This window comes from Apodemus sylvaticus, chromosome 14 (assembly GCF_947179515.1).
Source record: "Apodemus sylvaticus chromosome 14, mApoSyl1.1, whole genome shotgun sequence".
NCBI classification, from domain to species: domain Eukaryota; kingdom Metazoa; phylum Chordata; class Mammalia; order Rodentia; family Muridae; genus Apodemus; species Apodemus sylvaticus.
This window is the reverse complement of record NC_067485.1, coordinates 65,230,127-65,250,395: the sequence shown is the minus strand read 5'-3', so window position 1 is coordinate 65,250,395 and position 20,269 is coordinate 65,230,127. Positions and strand designations below refer to the sequence as shown.

At 36.9% G+C, this 20,269-nt stretch overlaps 1 protein-coding gene across 1 annotated transcript in view; it reads left to right on the top strand.

Moving 5' to 3' along the window:
• The window catches only part of Malrd1 (MAM and LDL receptor class A domain containing 1), a 719,676-nt gene that overhangs the window by 678,879 nt on the left and 20,528 nt on the right, over positions 1 to 20,269 (top strand). The gene's annotated exons all lie outside the window — the stretch shown is intronic.

Below are 20,269 nucleotides of genomic sequence, written 5' to 3'. Positions count from 1 at the left end.
AGAAAACAGGACATCATTCAAGACTGAAAATAGCTAGTTATGTTGTAGGCTGGTGGTACCCAGAGATGGACTGGATCTGAAGGGAAGATCTCTTTCGAGCTTACACAGAGAGACCAACCTCTCAGAACCTGTGTTTCAGGCCAAAACTCTCATCTCTCAAGCAACACACAGATCAGAGGCTACGATCCACTAGACTGAAAAGCTGGGTTCATGCCTAACTTAGATCCTCTTCCAGTGCACAGAGCTGTTAAAGCACTTTAAGTTTTCAACACACGGCAACTCTTCCCAACCCTGCAGCAAACCACAGGTGACACAAATAGTAAATGGAGCTGACTTCCACAAACTCATCAAGATAAGGGCTTTCCTAAGAAGACATGACATTTTAAGAGATATATCATGTTCTGTATGCCTGACTTGTTGGTCAGTTAGATATATGACACCAATGTATCCCATAGCAATGAATGACAAGATATTTTCCTTAAATTATTCCTTTGAGCAACTTGATGAGACACTCTAAATTCTCCAACTCTAATCATAAATTCCAGTCTTATTAGTTAGCAAATATTCATCTCCTTGTCATCATGACAAGGTAAGGTGGAATGTGTTTAAAAAATATAGTGTGTTCTATGAGAAAAAGTACATTTTAAATATATTCCCATCAATAGATTTGTATTCATGAAACAATTTTTCAGTTGTTTTCTGTGTTCTTAAAATATGACTGGGCAATATTTGCAGACAGGCATTAATAGGGAGCAGTTTGGACTTAAAAGAGCTTTTAACATAAGGGAAGAAACAGACTCACAAACCCCAAGTGAGACATAGGTTGTGTGTATGAATACACATGTACACAATAAGTTGTGATGTTCCAGTTGTGTCTATGTGGTGGTAGTGTCAAGCCTGGCAAACTAGAAGCCTGTAGAGTTGGGTTGCAAACTAAAATTTCAAGTCAGAGTTGAAGCGACAGCCTTGAATCCACAATCCACAGCACAAGCCAACAGGCTAGAAACTCCAGTTTTCCAAGTTGTCTTAAAGGAAGTGTTGTCTTCCTCTTCCTCCTCCTCTTCCTCCTCCTCTTCCTCCTCCTCCTCCTCCTCCCTCTCCTCGTCCTCCTCTTCTTTTTTTTCCTTCTTCTTTATAGTCTTGAAAAAGTACAGTCTCTGTCTTTGAGGGTTACCCACATTGTGTGTAAGTTAAAAAACACTTTATTTAAACTAAAGCAAACCACTTTACTTAAAGTCAATTGACAGTACATTTTGACCATGCTTAAACTATCACTTTCATAAAAACAGCTAGGTCATTGATTGACCAAACGACTGGCAGGACCAAACCCTAACCTGACCACAGTGACACATGAAGCTAATGACAATAGTACATAAAGCAATTATCACTTAGCACAATTCTAATTTCTCACCTTATCCAAATCGTGTCAGACAGTCTACAACTTGAGGCTACTTAAAGGTTTTGTAAGTACATTTTGATGGCCCTATGCCACAGTATGACAGTCACCTGTCCTTTGTCTTGCCTGTTTTTGTGTGTTTTGTGGTGTGTGTGTGTATGTGTGTGTTTATGTGTTCGTATAGGGATGTGTATGGATATACAGATATATTCATCTGTGTGAATGACAAAAATCAATGTTGGACGCTTTCTTCAATTGTTTTCTGCCCCATTATTGAGATGGGATCTCTCACTGAACATGGGCTTAACTTAGTTTCAGGTGACTCTGACTGCCTGTCTCCCCACATATCATACCAGCCACTTCATACAGGGATTAACAGCATATGCTTAATTGCCCAGTATCTTACATGGTCCTCAAGCTTACACCAAGGCATTCCACTGACTTAGCCATCACCCCCTTCGTTACTATTTGGCTTTGAGTTTCTCACCACCTCCTTTTCTTTTGCTTTTCACATCCATTCTTTGTTGAAGCAAACTTCTATTTTCTGACCCAAATTGTTTTAATTTTCGCCCTGTTTTTAAAAGGTATTTAGTAGTTAAAAAGAATCACAAAAAATCATTTTACACACAGATGAAATCCAAATATCACTTTGGAGGCTGTAACTAGAAAGAAAATCCACAAACAAAAAAATAAAATAACTGAGTTATAGTAACCCTGCAGGCAGTAGAAGGCCCCTCCCTACCTCACATAGGGTGATTAGTTCACTAACACCCAGCTTCCGCTTCTGTCTTCAACATGAAAACAAACCTAACAGAAGAGGGTGGTACTGCTTCAGATCTAAACTCAGAGATTAACCATCCCCCCTTTCCCCACCTGGAGGCCAGACTCAGATGGTAAGGCTACACTGAGAAAGGGCGGGGAAGAGGTGGCGGTTGCTATGGACTTCAAAGAAGATTCAGCTTAATGTTAAATAAAGAAAACAGACACAAAGTTAAGGCCATGATGTGTGGGGCCAAGAACTTAGAGGCGGACTTATGAGGAAGGCACTTGAGAGAATATGGAGAAAGTAAAAGATTTTCCAATCAGATTGCCAATTATAACAGAAGAGCATATTCAAGGTATTTTTTCTTACATTCCTTTGTTTGTGGCTGTCTTTGTGACACAGCAGACTTTGTACATTCTAGGGTATATCCCTTCCCCTACTCTTTTGTCTTTGGTTTCTTCCTGCTTTTAATTTTTTTTAATACACTTTTAAAGTAGGAAGTTTGCTCAGTTAACATTGGTGTCGCTCCCTCTCTCAGATCCCCTTGACCCTTGCTTAGACATGTTACCCCAGTATCTTCCTTTCCACTTTCAGGTCACATGTATTCTGTCTGCCTACTTCTCCCTGAAACATAGATTTCCTCATATCCTGGGCATCAGCCACTTTCTGGTTTCATGGTGTCTATACAAAATCACTCCCACATAAATAAAACACACATAAAAATTGGAAGCTTTTTCTTATAAGAAAGAACATTCACTGTCTTTCTGAGCCTTGATTACTTCATTTGTTATAATATTTTCCAATACATCTAAAGATTTCCATATTTCCTTAATTCAACTGCCTTGGATGACAGAGTAGGCATGTCTTTCTTCCCTCAGAGCTCCATGTACATCCCTCCAGAAGCTGGGCACTGGGTTGAAAAAGATGGCCTCCCCTGATAGAGAAAGGCAACCCTCTATATTGGAATATCGACATTCCAGTGCAGGAGCACTCAAACAAGTCCTTCTGTGGTTGTTTGTTTGTTTGTTTGTTTGTTTGTTTGTTTGTTTCCAATTCCACATTATCTTCCTTATCTGTATGTTCTCTACTTCTGATTTCCAAAACTTAACCCAGACTCTCAGGGGATGGACTTTGCCTTTAGCAATCCTTCCTTCACCCATGCTGGACTTTTGACTGGCTTGATATTATACAGGTCTGGTCCTTTCAGCCACAGCTGCTGTGTAGTTTTGTGTTCAAGTCTATGCCATATATCAAGATGTTCACAGCAGTCACCTACTACCCATACTTATTTCAATCTTCCAGTCCTGCTATCAGGATGACTAGTAAATTTTGTGGGGAGAAATGTGACATAGAAGACCAACTGGGTGACAACTGGGTACTCCACACTCTCTTGAACTCTACACGTTTACTAGTTTATATCTTTGTATTAATTGCAATCTAATTTAAAAAGAAACTAATCTGATAAGACTGAAAGCTGCTCTAATGTATGGGTTAATATATGCGTAGTTAGGAAAGTTTAGGGGCAGTTTAATACTATGTCCCATGCCAAATCAATAGGAGTAGATTCTGCTCTAGGGTCTGTGACTTAAACTCAGCCAAGGGTTCAGGCCCACTTAACAGTGTTCTGGTCTTAATTACCTTAAATGTGGTTGACAGTGCCTGTCATTGGCTTCCTAAGCTGTCAGAAAACAAAAGCACATTTCCAGGGTTGACTCCCTTGAAGTTGCTGATCAATGGGGTCTCCATGTACCCCAATACAAGCTATATCATTTTCTCTTAATTACCCACCAGAACTTGTAAAAGGGTTGTATTGTTGAAGACACCATATGCTTACTTGAGTAATCGGAAGAAAATAAATAAACCTGGAACTGACCTGGAAGATTCATTCTTACTAGCTCGTTTTCTTAATACTGGAAGATGCTATTCACGACACTAATATGGAATAAAAATAGTTGATAGCTTTGTCTACCCATAACCCATTTGAGTTACAATAACAAACATCCAATTAAGACATGATCCTTGGATGAATATACCCACGAATTGGTTACTTTCTGATTGGATTTAAGGCTTGATCCACAACACCTTATCTTTTGAGACAGGTCTCTTACTTACCCTGTGTCTCATCAATTGAGAAAGGGTATATTAGGAATCTGAACTCAGATATTCATCTTGGCAAGGCAGGCACATTAACAATTTTGACATGACTCCATATCCTCATGAAATTATTCTTAAGAAACAATTATCTAATATTTTATATATTAAACTTGTAAAAATAAAAAAGCAAGTACTAACTTAAAATATAAAGAGGGAAATGAAGGGGAGAGAAATAGCTCACGCGGAAGAATGTTCACCATACAATCTTGGGTACCTGAGCTTGATTCCCAGAGCACACATTAAAAACCCCCAGTATGTCAGCAGTCTGTGCAGCCCTAGAGCTGGAAAGGCAAGGCCAGCTAGATCCTTAAGTTCCTTGTCCAGTCATCTTTGTCCATGTGGTGGACTCGAACTAGTGGCAGAGATAAGTTACTCAATCCTATTTGGTTTTGATATCATGCAAATATGTTCTTTCATCTTGTGAATAGTATATTGAGTGACTACTCAAGACACTATCCTCTACGATTCTGTATTAGAACTTAAAGAACTCATTGCATTGTCTTATAACAGCTATTTCCACATTATAGTCCATATCTTTATGTTCTAGCACATAACATTGCATGCATAAATGGTACCAAATATGTGATAAAAGATAATTGTTTATACTTTATTGAGTGGTACTACCACCGCTAAAAAAAAAAAAAAAAAAAAAAAAAAAAACATAGATCCAAACAAATATATTGCTATAAAATTTCACAAGTTTCCTTTGCCCTAAAGTTATTTGAAATATCTTGCCAAAAATGATTAAGTAAAATAGCAATGGCTTACTTGAAAATAATGCCAAAATCTAGTGTACACAAAAATTAATTTAAATAAGAAAGTATCACCCTCTACAAGTAAGCCTTGACTTAAGATTTTTATTAAATGTTGTAAGGAGAATCTGTGGCACAAGAGACCCTTCAGTAACTTGAAAGAAAAAATGTAATTAATCTCTTTAAGATATAATATGGAGACTCTTCGTTCAGACAATGCTGAGGATAGGAAAGTGGCCAAGTTCCTGTTGGAGATTTCATTTCCTGGAGATTGTTACGGTTTCTATGACCTTTGTATTATCTACTTGCCACTTTTATTGCATGGACAAGAAAGCAGAACTAGCTGTCTTAATCAAAATGAAGAATTAATCCAAGACCCAGGGTGTTTGCGGGAGCTCAAGGATAAAAATAAAAGAGGTGGAGCCTCAGCAATACTGGACTGAGTAGACCTTCTCCTTGCCTCTCATGCCTGCGCCTTTGTGCTTGCCAGCTTTGTGGTTTTCTCTCTAGATTTATTTCTTTTATTCTCTATACAATAAGAAACTATTCAATAGAGGATGAATGCTATTTATTTGTTTTACCCTAAGACATATAAAGAGAGATCACATCTTTCTCTTCTGGTCAAAAGTAAACCTTCCAAATTAAAAACTTGTGATTACCATCTTGAGTCAGACTCCAATACCTAGTCAAATAACATGTGGGTGAGATTTATTACCTGCCAATAACATATACACTGTACTGACTAGTTTTGTGTGTCAATTTGATACAAGCTATAGTTATCACAGAGAAAGGAGCCTACTTTGAGGGAATGCCTCCATAAGATCCAGCTGTAAGGCATTTTCCCAATTAGTAATCAAGGGTACAAGGGCCCATTGTGGGTGCTGCCATTCTCTGGCCAGGTAGTCCTCAGTTCTATAAGAAAGCAAGCTGTGCAAGCCAGGGGAAGCAAGCCAGTAAGTAACACCTTCCCTCCATGGCTTCTGCATCAGTTCCTTCATCCTGACCTGCTTCAGTTCCAGTCCTGACTTACTCTGGTGATGAAAAGCAGTATGGAAATGTAAGCTGAATAAACCTTTCCTCCCCAACTTGCTTCTTGGTCATGAAGTTTTGTGCAGGAATAGAAAACCTGACCAAGACATACACTTTCCACACAGAACAGCCAAGGTCCCACAGTGGTGGGAATTGTCAAGATAGTAGTCACCTAGCCTTCAATAATAGTTTGTATATCAGAGATGTCTCAGCAGGTAAAAGTATTTGCTCCAAAAACTTGATAACTTGAATTTGATGCCAAGGTACATGGTAATAGGAGAGAATTGACTCCTGAAATAATTAAAAAGTGGTTCATAATAAGAGAAAATAGATACCAGTATCAAATTTGTAGCAATAGATCAAGATCAAAGAGCACAAGTATGTAATAGATTATTGGTTCTTTCTTTAGCTATAGCCAGATTATACCCATTCTTTTTCTATTTTAGACCGTATCACTTTTGCTTGGGAAAAATGTGGTATAAATCTAGTAATAGTTTGTTATCTCAGAGCACATAACTCGGAAATACTGTGTTAATTTAATAAACAAAGAACAGCATTTAAAAGTAGACATATCTCATTTACTTTCAGATGAAAATAAATAAATCTATGAAAAGTGTTAAAAAGTTTAGATATGAAATATTTCTAAAAATTCTACAGGATTTTAATTAGCTAAAACTTAAGGCTTAGTATCCAAGATCAAAGTGCAGTAGATTCCCATGAGACCTATTCTGTATTCCTTGCGGATGACTGCCGATGTCCTGTGTCCTCAGATGGCTGGTATCAGAAAGTCAGATATGTCTTACTCTTCTATGAAGGCTCTAATACCTTAATTTAAGGAGGTTTCATTATTATGACCTCACATAAGCCTAATTACTTCCTAATCCCCTCTTTTTAAGGACAACATCTTCAGCATGTAAATTAGAGGGGTTAAAACATTCAGCATACAACAGCATGAACAACAGCAGAAGGATTGCTGGCTAGGAATGTGATCTTAGACAAGTCTCATAACTCAAATGCACAAGCATTCATAGAACGTTGACAGGGCTGAAGGGATGGGCTCTACCATTAAGAGGACTTTTGTTAGATGCTGTTGAATGTAATGATGGGATACAGACCCAAATCCTGTAACAGTATTCTGTCAGTTTACATTCATATAAGAAAAGAACCAGGGGCACTCAGGATCGCCTTCCCTGGACCAGCTATATTTCTAATTAGCCCATCGATGATACTGACAGTTCTTTGAGATTCTTGCATAAGTGGGACAGGTTGTAAAATAAATATCTATCCCTATTGCATTAAACTTTCTTTGCCTGTTCCCAGTATAAACACTTTGTATCCTAATGTGAATCTTTGAATGAAGAAATGCAGCTGATATTCAAGTCTGAGATTACCTGATAGGCCTAACCTGGCCCTAGAAATAAATGTTTATTCTGCACAAAACCCAAAAACTCACATATTCTTGGTCTCAAGGCATTCAGTATCTTTGGTAGCTATAGAGTCTCTTATGAGTCTGTGCAGGTCTTGTGAATGAATCAGCCTTAGCCACCAGAATGCCACAAGCACAATGGACAAGGTTAGAATGCTTGGGAAACCTTTTCTCTCTCCAATAGTTCACAATTGCATTCAGTCATAAGAAACAGAGATCGTTCTCACATCCTGAGGTCAGGTGAATAATCTGCCAAATCTCAGTCCTCTGTGCCTGTCTTGGTCACTCTCAAACAAGCCTGTTCAAAATTAATTTTCCAATGGAGATCAGGGTTTTGAAATACAGAATTGGGCTGTAAATGATATTTTTCTAGTCACCCTTTTCTCCTTCCTTCTCCATATGTAAAGTGATAGGTAAGCATCCTATTCCTTTATATTTTTTCCTTAATTCTAACTTTAGCCTTCTTCCTTGTACAATGGAAGAAAAGAACTGATGTAAACACTCAGAAAGAAAGAAAGAAAGAAAGAAAGAAAGAAAGAAAGAAAGAAAGAAAGAAAGAAAGAAAGAAAGAAAGGAAGAAAGGAAGGAAGGAAGGAAGGAAGGAAGGAAGGAAGGAAGGAAGGAAGGAAGGAAGGAAGGAAGAAAGAAAGAAAGAAAGAAAGAAAGAAAGAAAGAAAGAAAGAAAGAAAGAAAGAAAGAAAGAAAGAAAGAAAGAAAGAAAGGAAAACATGTTCTCCCAGCAAGTCTTCGTGATGGTATAATCCTGGGAGCTGGCAATCCAAATGCATGCATGAAGAGGGCTATAAAGAGGAGGTAACATTTGTGTTGAGATCTGAAGGGAGAAAAAAATCTTGTTGAGTTAAAAAAGAAGACAAGAAAATATAGAAAGTTGTGGGATCCAAAATGGCACAATGGGTTGTAGCATGTGGGAAGGTAACTGAATAAATTGCTCTTTAAAATGTATGTGGTAGAGGCGTTAAAGGATTTGAACACCTACTAAAAAAAGTCCACTTTTACTTTAATCTTTAAAGGAAAACAGTGCTATCTTCTGTTTTTCCTAATAGGTCCACTTTCTAGCTCCAAATGGGGTTGTTGTTTTGTATTATTATTATCATTTTTATTACTATTACTATTATTATTATTATTATATTGTGATGATGATGATGAGGAGGAGGAGGAGGAGGAGACCAACCCCTTTAGATTTCACTAAGGAGCCCCTGTCACCCGCAATTTTAAGTGGTTAATTGGTGGCATTTGAGGGGAGGCCAGAGAGGAAGGTTAGGTATTTGTATTCTGATAAGTCTATAAGTAGATCCCACCCCCAGTATAGCATCACTGCTGTGTCTGACTTCAAATAGTTCTTTATTGGTTCTCCTATCAGTGGTGATAGGTCTTGCAATCCCAGATCAGAGTCCTGCACCATTTCTCAGTTTCTCTGTATTCTGGGGGCCACACCATTGTGTAGGCAACATTTTACCAAGCAAATATTTTTTGCCAGTTTGAGTATGCCAGCCATTCCCCACTAGGACTCTGACTAACACAACTCAGGAAACTGTATTAAGTAAATAAATGTCAAGATCATGTCTGTGTTTTTAAAAGAACAACATGAGAACAGATTGCAGATGATAAGCTTTAGGAGATAGCACAACCGACAGTGCTGCTGAGGCCATGCCCAAATCAGGAAGAAAGCACGCTTGTGCAATAAAAAAAGAAGCTATTTTGATCTTTGACATTTTCTTATATGTCAAAGATTAAACAAGATTACCTTATCATGTATAAGATATCCTCAAAATGTAGGCCATAGTTGCATGATTTTTATATTTTTTTCTAGACGAGTTATTATTTTTATTTAGTTATCTCCTGAGCAAAAAGACTCGTAAGATCATAGACTTGATATTCTTCTTACAATATTTTCTAGTATAATTTAGTATGAAGTGAAATCATGTAGTTACAATGCTTGTGTTGCTTAAATTAACCTTTCATATAACTAGAGTTACAACAGTGACAAAATGGGAAATTATAAATTAAATCATTTAAAACTTCTCTTCTCGCTTTGAAATTGCCTGGCTTAAATCAGATATTAAGCTTAGCTCTTTGGGGGCATAAGTATTCCCTAGTTGGCATTTAACTTCATTAAGCTTTTCAACTCTTGAAGTGTCTTTCGTTTGACAGAGAATTGTCCTACTTTTAACTTTTCTTTGTGAGATCCTGAAAGAGATATGCTATGTTGAAAAAAATAAAAAAGCAATCCAAATTACAAATTAGGATTAGTTAAGACACCTGGCAAATTTCCCTGCATGGCCTAAATTTTGTTCTGTAATTAGGTGATACTTACACACATCTAGGACTCAAAAAAAAAAAAATCAAGGAAAATAATTTTTAAATGCCTTGTATCTTGCTTAACAAAATACAAATATTTACCTGAAAATGGTTAGGGTAACTTTAAAAAAAAGATAGAGCATAAAGATTTGCCAAGAAACAAAGTAAAACAAAACAAAAACCAAAGTATCACCATCATCATCAACAACAAAATCATTGAAGTCTTGAGACCTAGGCTCTATGGAGTAAGTACGACCCAGGTATAGGAGAGGTGGTGAAAATTAAGGACTTACTGATCAAGTGCAGATATAATAGTTTTCCTGAAACCTGGGCAAAGAATTTTTCAGAAATCTTCCATTTAATTCTTTCTTCACTATAAAAACATCACATGAAAAATGAGCACATTTACCAAGGCCAAATCCAAAAGCGGTATCCTCTGCCATCATTCCCAGGGTACCAGGGTACCACTGTTTGTCCTTAGGTATAAGTATACTTGGCTCATTGACTTGTATGTCTCCTGTAAATGGTCCCAACCATCATGATAGTTTAATTCCCCACATACCAATATTTATACCTCTAGCAAATGGCAAGGAGATTCATTCCAACAAATGTATATTAGGTCTCGTTTTTAATCCTGTCTCTCCTTGGCTAAAGGAGACCAGATTTTATATTACAAATGCTGCACTTTCTCTATCTCTTATCCATCTAATATCTCCAGCAGATGATTGCAAAGGCTTGGATATCCTTGTGTTCCTGCAGAAATTTCTTTAAACTTGGCTGACTCTCATTCTACTGTATGAAAGCCAAAATAACATCTAAAGGAGTGCCAGATGATATTTACCTGTGTGGCCTTTGACAAAGCCATTCCTGTGGTCAGTGGTGGGTTTCAAATTCTATTGTTTATTATGGTTGTAACTACAAGAATTTTAATGAGGAAAGTTTCAAAAAATAGAAGTCTAAAGCATTCATGATCTATGAAAAGAACTGAGCAACAAAAGTCTTAGCATTTTAGGAAGACACAAAATTAGCTGAATGCTTTGGCATGAGTAATATAGTCCTCACACTAAACTATTTAATTCAGATAGTCACATATGTGACAGATTTTGCCCTGAAGTTACACTGGCATCTGACAAGTTAATTACTAGTCTTATTTATAAAAATAATATCATTCCTGTTTTGTCTTTCCCAAATCAAAAGGTCATTCATAAAACACTTTATGATGAAGTCTTTTCATGAATGTAAGATAAATTTATAAAACAAAATAGAACTATTCCATGATTTCAAAATGACCTTATATTTTTACTCCTATATCATATTTATTTAAATAATTTTCCAATCATTTAAGATATTATTTGAACATATATAATCAGTCAGATATCAGTATAAAATAATCTAAGCTTTACAGTGTATACCCATTTTAGTATATTATTATTAATAAATACAATTATTATTATTATTATTATTATCATTTCTCAGGATGACAGATAAACAAATAAGTATTTATGATGAATACCATTTTACTGTTTAGCAGCCACATATTCTAATAGTCATTCTAAAGAAAACTAATTATGATTATTACCAAAGCAAAGCCCATCTGAGATCAGCTCACATTCATCTTTAAAGGGAAAAAGAATCACAAAATCAGAACCCACAGAGATTCTTTCAGGTAGTATTGTCATCAATTTATTATGGACCTAAAATATGTTTACTTATTCTGGAAGCTGAAAAGATAGAAATAACTATCAAGATTGGGAAGGTAAGTACATAAGAGTACTTTTAGGATAAGCGTGAAAATCTGAGTTCAAATTTTTACTGCTTAAAGACAGGTAATCTTGGTAATTTGTACTTGGGATTCTCATACTGGTAGAAAGAAACAGATCCAAGGAGATTACTCATTAGCCAATCTGGCTAAAATGTGAGCTTTAGCTTCAGTGAGAGGCCCTACCTAAAACAAACAGATAAGATAGAGAACAATAGAAGATATTGACAACTTATGTCCCCTGCACACTCACATAAGGCATGTAACCCCACATCAATGTGTATAACATGTATATATTTTGCACAAACAATATACACACCCAAAATTAAATAAGTAAATAAAACTCTTATATGCTAGTGAGGGAAATTTCTGTAAATCAAATAATCCCACTTATTCAATAAATATATCTCATTTGTATACAATGTTATTTCTTAAGGTAAACAGGAAGAGCATAAAAAGGTGTAAAAGAAAGGCATGGTCCTTTAGAAATAATGGCAACACTAAGAGAAGGTTAGTGTTGGCAACAAAGAATTGGGTGAGGACAAGACATCACAGATTGAAATCCATGAGATGACAAGTAAGAATCATCTCGGGAAAACAGAATCTATCTAATAACAGAAGTTACATAGACAGTCAGTGTGAGGCATCCACAGGTCAGATAGGAAAACAGATGGCTGCAATTAACTGGGAATTCAATGTGCACAGATCAATTCAGGGCATTCTACATAGATTGCCAATTGTGTACTGCTCTGTCTAAGTCTCCTCTATATGTCAAACTGGTTCCATAACTATAAATAATTTTTATTATGTGTGTTATAAACTGAAACTAGGTATAGATGTACTCTAAGTAATTATATTAATAAATCAAAAATGGCAAATATTTATAGGAATTTGAGTATATTCAAAATTCATAGAGAAATAAAACCAATTTTCTCAATAGATTTCTTACATACAGTTGTCAACTTGAAATTGTCTGCAGGCATTGCAAGCGAAGAAGCTGCTAGATAGCTACTGAGGAAAATCATGGAGGCTGATAATTAACTTCAACACTGCAATCTGTTTTCAATCAAACAGATAATATGTCTAAAAAAATCAATAAAGACATTAGAGTGAGTTTTTATATTCAGTGATTTACAAGGAGAAATACTTCATTCTGATAAGAGAAAGACACAAAATAAAGGGTCTCCTTCAAGGGTGGGACTTGAAGATGTCAAAGGAGAGGGGTGGGTGGAGTGTTTCTGGAGCAGGCAGTCAGCAAACCCTGACCGAAAGGGGGGTGGATGTCAACCATGGCAATGACAGCTTACTGATAGTGGATAAAGAATGCTGTAAACAGAGCAGCTACTCAAACTATGTATGCATGAGGAGTAGTCAGGATTTTGTTTTAACTTCTAAACTATCATGAATTAATGCCAATATAAAATCAATAGAAAAACAAAACTGAAAAGAGAATTTTTTATCTAATATATTTTTTAATTTTTTAACTACATTTGTTCTTGTGAGTTTTATGAGGTATATGCTCATTCACGATAATATCCAACTCCAATTTGCCCCTCTCCAACTCTCTCATTTCCCATCATTTCCTCTAGCATGTCCCCCTCTCAAATTCTTGACTGTTAAAAATCCCAATATGTGCTCTTACTCTTTGCTATATGTACATAGGTGGAAGGATCATCAATGGTGCAAAGAAAACCTACCATGAGCCACACCCTAAAAAAGAGTTTTCCTCCTTTGGCAGATATCAACTGTATATCAATATACATCCTTGAGCAAATTAATGAAAATGAGATCTATTCCAGAATCTATAACTTCTCCAACTATGTGCGGATGTACAAATTTTCATTGTCATAAAGAGATACCATGACCAAGGCAGCTCTTATAAAGGACAACATTTCATTGAGATTATCTTAAACCTTCTGAGATTCCATACATTATCATCATGACAGGAAGTATCGCAGTGTCCATAGACATAATGTGAGAGGAGCTAAGAGTTCAACATATGGTTCTGAAAGCAGCCAGAAGACGGTTTCCAGGCAAATAGGAGATTTCTTTTTTTGTTGTTGTTTTCTTTTGTTTTGTTTTTTTAATATTTTTATTTTCTATATTCTTTGTTTACATTCCAAATGATTTCACCTTTCTTGGATCCCCCCTCCCCATATGTCCCATAAACCTTCTTCTCTCCTTCCATTCTCTAATCACTTCCCTCCTTTTCCTCTGTCCTTATATTCCCCTCCAATGCTAGATCAATCCTTTCCAGGATCAGGACCCTCTCCATACTTTTTGATGGGAGTCATTTGTTATGCGATTTGTGCCTTGGGTATTCAGGGCTTCTGGGCTAATTATTATCCACTTATCAGAGATTGCATTCCATGTGTATTCTTTTGTGATTGGGTTACCTCACTTAGGATGATATTTTCCAGGTCAAACAATTTGCCTAAAAATTTTGTGAATTCATTATTTCTAATTGCTGAGTAGTATTCCACTGTGTAAATATACCACATTTTCTGTATCCATTCCTCCTTTGAGGGACATCTGGGTTCTTTCCAGCTTCTGCCTATTATAAATAATGCTGCTATGAACATAATGGAGCATGTGTCTTTATTGCATGCCAGGGAATCCTTTGGGTATAGGCCCAGGAGAGGTATAGCAGGGTCCTCTGGAAGTGTCATGTCCAGTTTTCTGAGGAACCGCCAGACTGATTTCCAAAGTGGTTGCATTATCTTACAGCCCCACCAGCAGTGGAGGAGTGTTCCTCTTTCTCCACATCCTTGCCAACACCTGCTGTCTTCTGAGTTTTTGACCTTAGCCATTCTGACTGGTGTAAGGTGAAATCTCAGGGTTGTTTTGATTTGCATTTCCCTAATGACTAATGATGTTGAGCACTTCTTAATGTGCCTCTCGGCCATCTGCATTTCTTCAGGTGAAAATTCTTTGTTTAGATCTGTACCCCATTTTTAATAGGGTTATTTGTTTCCCTGGTGTCTAACTTCTTGAGTTCTTTGTATATATTGGATATTAGCCCTCTATCAGATGTAGTATTGGTGAATATCCTTTCCCAATTTGATGGTTGCCATTTTGTCCTTTTAACAGTGTCCCTTGCCTTACAGAAACTTTGTAATTTTATGAGGTCCCATTTGTCAATTCTTGATCTTAAAGCATAAGCTATTGGTGATCTGTTCAGGAACTTTTCCCCTGTGTCCATGTCCTCAAGGGTCTTCCCCAGTTTCTTTTCTATTAGTTTCAGTGTGTCTGGTTTTACATGGAGGGAGTTTACTTAAAGTGACCTGAAAACCTCCACCACAGAACTCCTACAGCTGATAAACAACTTCAGCAATGTGGCTGGTTATAAAATCAACTCAAGCAAATCAGTTGCCTTCCTATACTCAAAGGATAAGCATGCTGAGAAAGAAGTTAGGGAAATGACACCCTTCAAAATAGCCACAAACAATATAAAGTATCTTGGTGTGACTCTAACCAAACAAGTGAATGATCTATACGACAAGAACTTCAGGTCTCTGAAGAAGGAAATCAAAGAACACCTCAGAAAATGGAAAAATCTGCCATGCTCGTGGATTGGCAGGATTAATATAGTTAAAATGGCCATCTTGCCAAAAGCGATCTACAGATTCAACACAATCCCCATCCAAATCCCAACTCAGTTCTTCACAGAGTTAGAAAAAGCAATTCTCAAATTCATCTGGAATAACAAAAAACCCAGGATAGCTAAAACTATTCTCAACAACAAAAGAAATTCTGGGGGAATCAGTATCCCTGACTTCAAGCAATACTACAGAGCAATAGTGTTAAAAACTGCATGGTATTGGCACAGTGACAGACAAGTGAACCAATGGAATAGAATTGAAGATCCAGAAATGAATCCACACACCTATGGTCACTTGATCTTCGACAAAGGAGCCAAAAACATCCAGTGGAAAAAAGATAGCCTTTTCAACAAATGGTGCTGGTTCAATTGGAGGTCAGCATGCATAAGAATGTGAATTGATCCATTCTTATCTCCATGTACTAAACTTCACTCCAAATAGGAGGAGGTTTCTAAGCCCAATCCAAGAGTGACACACTTTCAACAAGGCCAAACCTACTCCAACAAGGCCACACCTCCTAATATTGTCACTCTCTGGGCCAAGCATATTTAAACCACCACACAGGGTTTTGTTGGGTTTTGGGTTTTGGGTTTTGGTCTTAACTAGTTTGACAGTGCCAGGAATTAAATTCTCTGCTATAAGGCAGGGCTCAAATTCATTCAATAGGTGCTTAGTTGGCTCAGAACATTCATGCCACAACTGTACCAGTGGGCACACCTTGTGTAAAGTTCTTCTTATAGCACACAAGATCTAATGCTGTGGCCCCTTAGTGTTCTCTCTTCTAGCAACCTGCACAGCACCACCTAGCAGCTTGGAAGCTATGTGCCAGAGACTTTCCCTGTTTGTCTGAGATTGATTTGTGTAGGCCCTGCCTGCAATGTGTGTGTTGACTTAGCAGTAGGCTCTTGCAACATAAAATTCATGGTGGACAAGCAAGACCCTGGACTGTGGTAGAGAACTCTGAGTTCTCCCTGACTACCAGGGAGAAATTCAGTGCCTTTCACTGCAATGTTTACCTAGTGATCCTTGTCTTCTAGGAGCACCATTTTCCATCCATGTAGGTAATTCTATTCAAACTCTTTTTTTAATGTTAATTTTCAATTAGCTGACTAACTAGTGGGCTTTCGTACACTTTTAAATGATATTTATAAACACACACTCTCTCATTCTCAGCCCCCCCTCTCTTGTGTGTGTGTGTGTGTGTGTGTGTGTGTGTGTGTGTGTGTGTTTGTGTTGCATGTTATGGCCATAACTTTACCATGAAGTCACATTGCCAACTCTAAACATTTACTGTTGTTTTTCATATCATCTCACGAAACAAAGATTAATGAAACAGAAGCTTCACATGAATAACTCCCTGAGTTTACAGTAGATAGTTGGCTAATGTACTGTTTTCTAAATAAACTGAAAAGTCTATGAGCTCTGCTCCATGGGAAGTTAATCTTGAAGTTGGAGAGACATGGATAAAAGTTAACAAATGCCAGTATGTTCAATTCTTCTGTAACAGTTCTTCTGTAAGTCATTATCTTTTCATTGCCTAAACAATTAAAAAAGAAGTACTATTTAATACATAACTAATGACAGTCACAAACAGAGCAACATTTCAACCAAAGAGATTGAGTGTCCACAAAAATTCAAAAAGGAAATTAAGGTGAATTTTCATGCACAGCAATAGAGCTGGAAAACAATTTTATTCCAAGAGAGACATTACTTTTAGACCCGATACTGGGGTAAACAATGAATTAAAATAAAGTAGAAAGAAGGGCCCTGCCAGACTGAATTTCACAATGTTTCTGGCCAGTGAGGAAGGCACTGAAAACAAACTTGGGAGTCTGGTATTCCTCACATCTTTGTGAACTAAGCAGTGCAGCACAGTTAGCAGGTAACTCGAGAAGACATGATAAAGCATGCACCACAGGAATGGCTTAGATGGACTTAAGGCAATCAGCAACAGTGAAATGTTACCTGCTGTTTGCATGCTAACAAGAACCTGGGGGAGCTGCAGGGCTCACACACAGGACACACTGTGGGATTCTTTGTGAATTCTACAGACATCGCCCAACTCATAGATCCTAGTTGACAACCACCCTGGGAATCATACTTAGCAACCCAAACCAAAGGTGAGAAAGAATTTTAAATTATATTAATCATGCCATTATTATATTAATAACATGATGTATATCCTGTACTTTGCACAGACCTGCCTATCACTTGAAAATAATAATTAGTCTATATGGACTCTTTCTTTTTCCTAATTTTTCCATTCTTAATATTTTTATGATAATTTTTACACTTTTAAATATTATTGAGGATATACAAGAACTCTCATTAATGCAGTTTATGTCTCACAAAACTTTAGACAGCAGGAATTGAAACTAATAAATATTTATGACTAGCTTTTATTCATTTTAATAATGCCTTATATACCAAAGGTAGTATTTAATATATACAGTATAATATATATAATAAAAGCATAATTTGGGGGAACTGAATTTTAAATACTCTGTATAAAATTTAAATTATCTCATTTATGAAATGATGAGAAAAATTATTCTCAGAAGACGTAGCTCGCAAAAAATCCACTGAAAGGCTTGGCATATAGTCTCAGATTTATAATTACTGCTCTGCAGAGCTTGAGGAAGGAAGATGCTCATGAGTTTGAGGGCAGCTTGGGTTACATGAAAAATTCTTACCAGCCAGGCTACAGAGTTAGATGCTGTCTCAACTTCCCATTCTGAAAACATTTACATGAAAGCCTTTTTTAATTAAATTATTATACAAGGAAAAATATATGTATATATAAAGTTTGAAAGCAATTTTAATAACTTGCTAATTATGGGCAATTTTAAACTACCCTGAAACTTGATACAGTAATAGTTCAAACTGTAATACCCAAAATCACATCAACAAAAAATGTTTATGCTATTGTCTTAGTTAGGAATTCCATTTCTGCAACAAGCCATCGTGACCAAGAGCAAGTTGGAGTGACAAGGAATTATTCAGCTTTTACTTCCACAGCACGGTTTATATTGAAGGAAGTCAGGACAGGAACTAAAACTGTGCAGGATTCTCAAAGCTGGAGCTGATGCCGAGGCCTCGATGGAGTGTTCTTACGAGCTTGCTCCCATGCTCATTCAGCCTGTTTTCTTAGAGAAGCCAGGATCACCAGCCCAGGAATGGCACCATTCTTCATGGGCTGGCCTTTCCCCAACAACCACTAATTAAGAAAATGCCTTACCGCTAGATCTTATGAGGACATTTTTCTCAAGTGAGGTCCCCTCCCTTCAAAGAACTCTAGCTTGTATCAAATTGACAGAAGACTAGCCAGCACCACCATCATGTTACAAATTCACTGATCTACCTTGCACTTGGGAAATGCCATTAATTCATATGTGATTTTGATTCAATTTCCAAGTGTTAGCATGGAAAAAATTGGGCAATAAAAGAAATACTCTCTCCGGTGATACTCTGTAAAATTTCTGACCTTTTTGACTATTTGAACATTCTCATCATTAATAAAGGTTATCATATGTTTGACTTGACATAGAGTCTTGCTTTATCTATATTTATGCAAATGACTACTAGATGCCCTGGTCTGAATAATCACATTTTTATCACTCATTCTTTCAAAAGAAGCATTGTTCTATCAAAGTTTAGCATGTAACACACTCTCACAATTTCTTCCCAAAGGTAGCACATGCATGTATTTGGTACTTGCATATTTCCCTTCCAAATGCCTGCTATGCATTCTTTTAACAACATGGCAAGTCGTGTACTTAAAAGTTGAGATTTAGTATGATTAATAATGATTACTGCTTTCTCAAGATCAAGATGACTTTTTAAAAATTATGGCATACTTGTAGTGAGGCGCAAAGAATGTACATTTCCATACTATGCCCTTGAGTTGTGCATGGTCATCAATAGCTTCCCTCTCTGTTATATTCACATGCTAATGAAAATAAAAACAACAAGATACTTGCTTTAATAAATTTTAGGTTTTCCTTGTATTATGTCATTACTGTAGAAGGAATTTTGAACTGACATATCTCTGGGTCTTTAGATATAGTGGTTCATAGAACATACCTCAGGAATATTGCTATACACATCTAATTTTTTTTTAATGTTGATGACAGGGCTGTATCCTGCGATCATTTAATAGTGCTTGGATTATTAGATGTGGGGTTGCAGCTAATGTTTTTAATAGCTTTGATGACATCTTTCTACACAAATCTTCATCTTCCCCTTTAATTATCATCTAAATATTGTTCTCTGGTAACTTTTACCAGCTCAGGAAATACTTTTACAATGTGCTTTCAAATTCTTGTGCATAGGAACTGTCCTACCCTGCATCTGGTTTAACTTATGTGCCTGTGGATTTGCTCACACCACACTCACCAAGTGAAGGGATGACCCATCTCTCACTGGCAGCGCCTTTGACTCAAGGTTGGGTTACGGGAACCCGGGTCAGCTTCGTACCTATAATTGCATCCACATTCCTGGGCATGTTCCCATGAAAGGGCTCCATCGTGGCAAGCTTCCTTTTAAACAGTCACGGGTTGTGTGGTCAACATATTTATTTCTTGCATGAAAAGAGTGAGAGAAATATGGCAGCTGCTCTCTTTTGAGTGAGTTCAGCATAATTTGGTCTCCCACTGTTTCTGGTTCCATGACCCTAGATGATGAAGCCTTTCCTCTATTTGGGGGCTTTCCTAGTTGTGTTTGCAAATCTAGTTTGCTCTGAACATTTTCTTCCAAATATTTTGTTATTAAGGACTGGGAAATGAAAACTTCTAGTTCATGGTATTTCCCTCCATTTATCTTTGTCCCTGGCCTTCTTCCTTTCCTTCTGTAATTTTGCTTGATTCCACCCCAGCCCTTCTTCCTCCTTCCCCTGTCTCTCTCTTCTTTTATTTTCTTCTCCTTCTCACCCCTTTCCCTTTCCTTTGTCAGATCTCCATGAGTTGAGAGTATGTTGATCAGTAAGAAAAGTTAACTCTCCAAATTCTTCTTTTAAAACCTTAGGCCACTATACAATTGTATTGTACCTTCAGGTAGTTATAATGCATCTA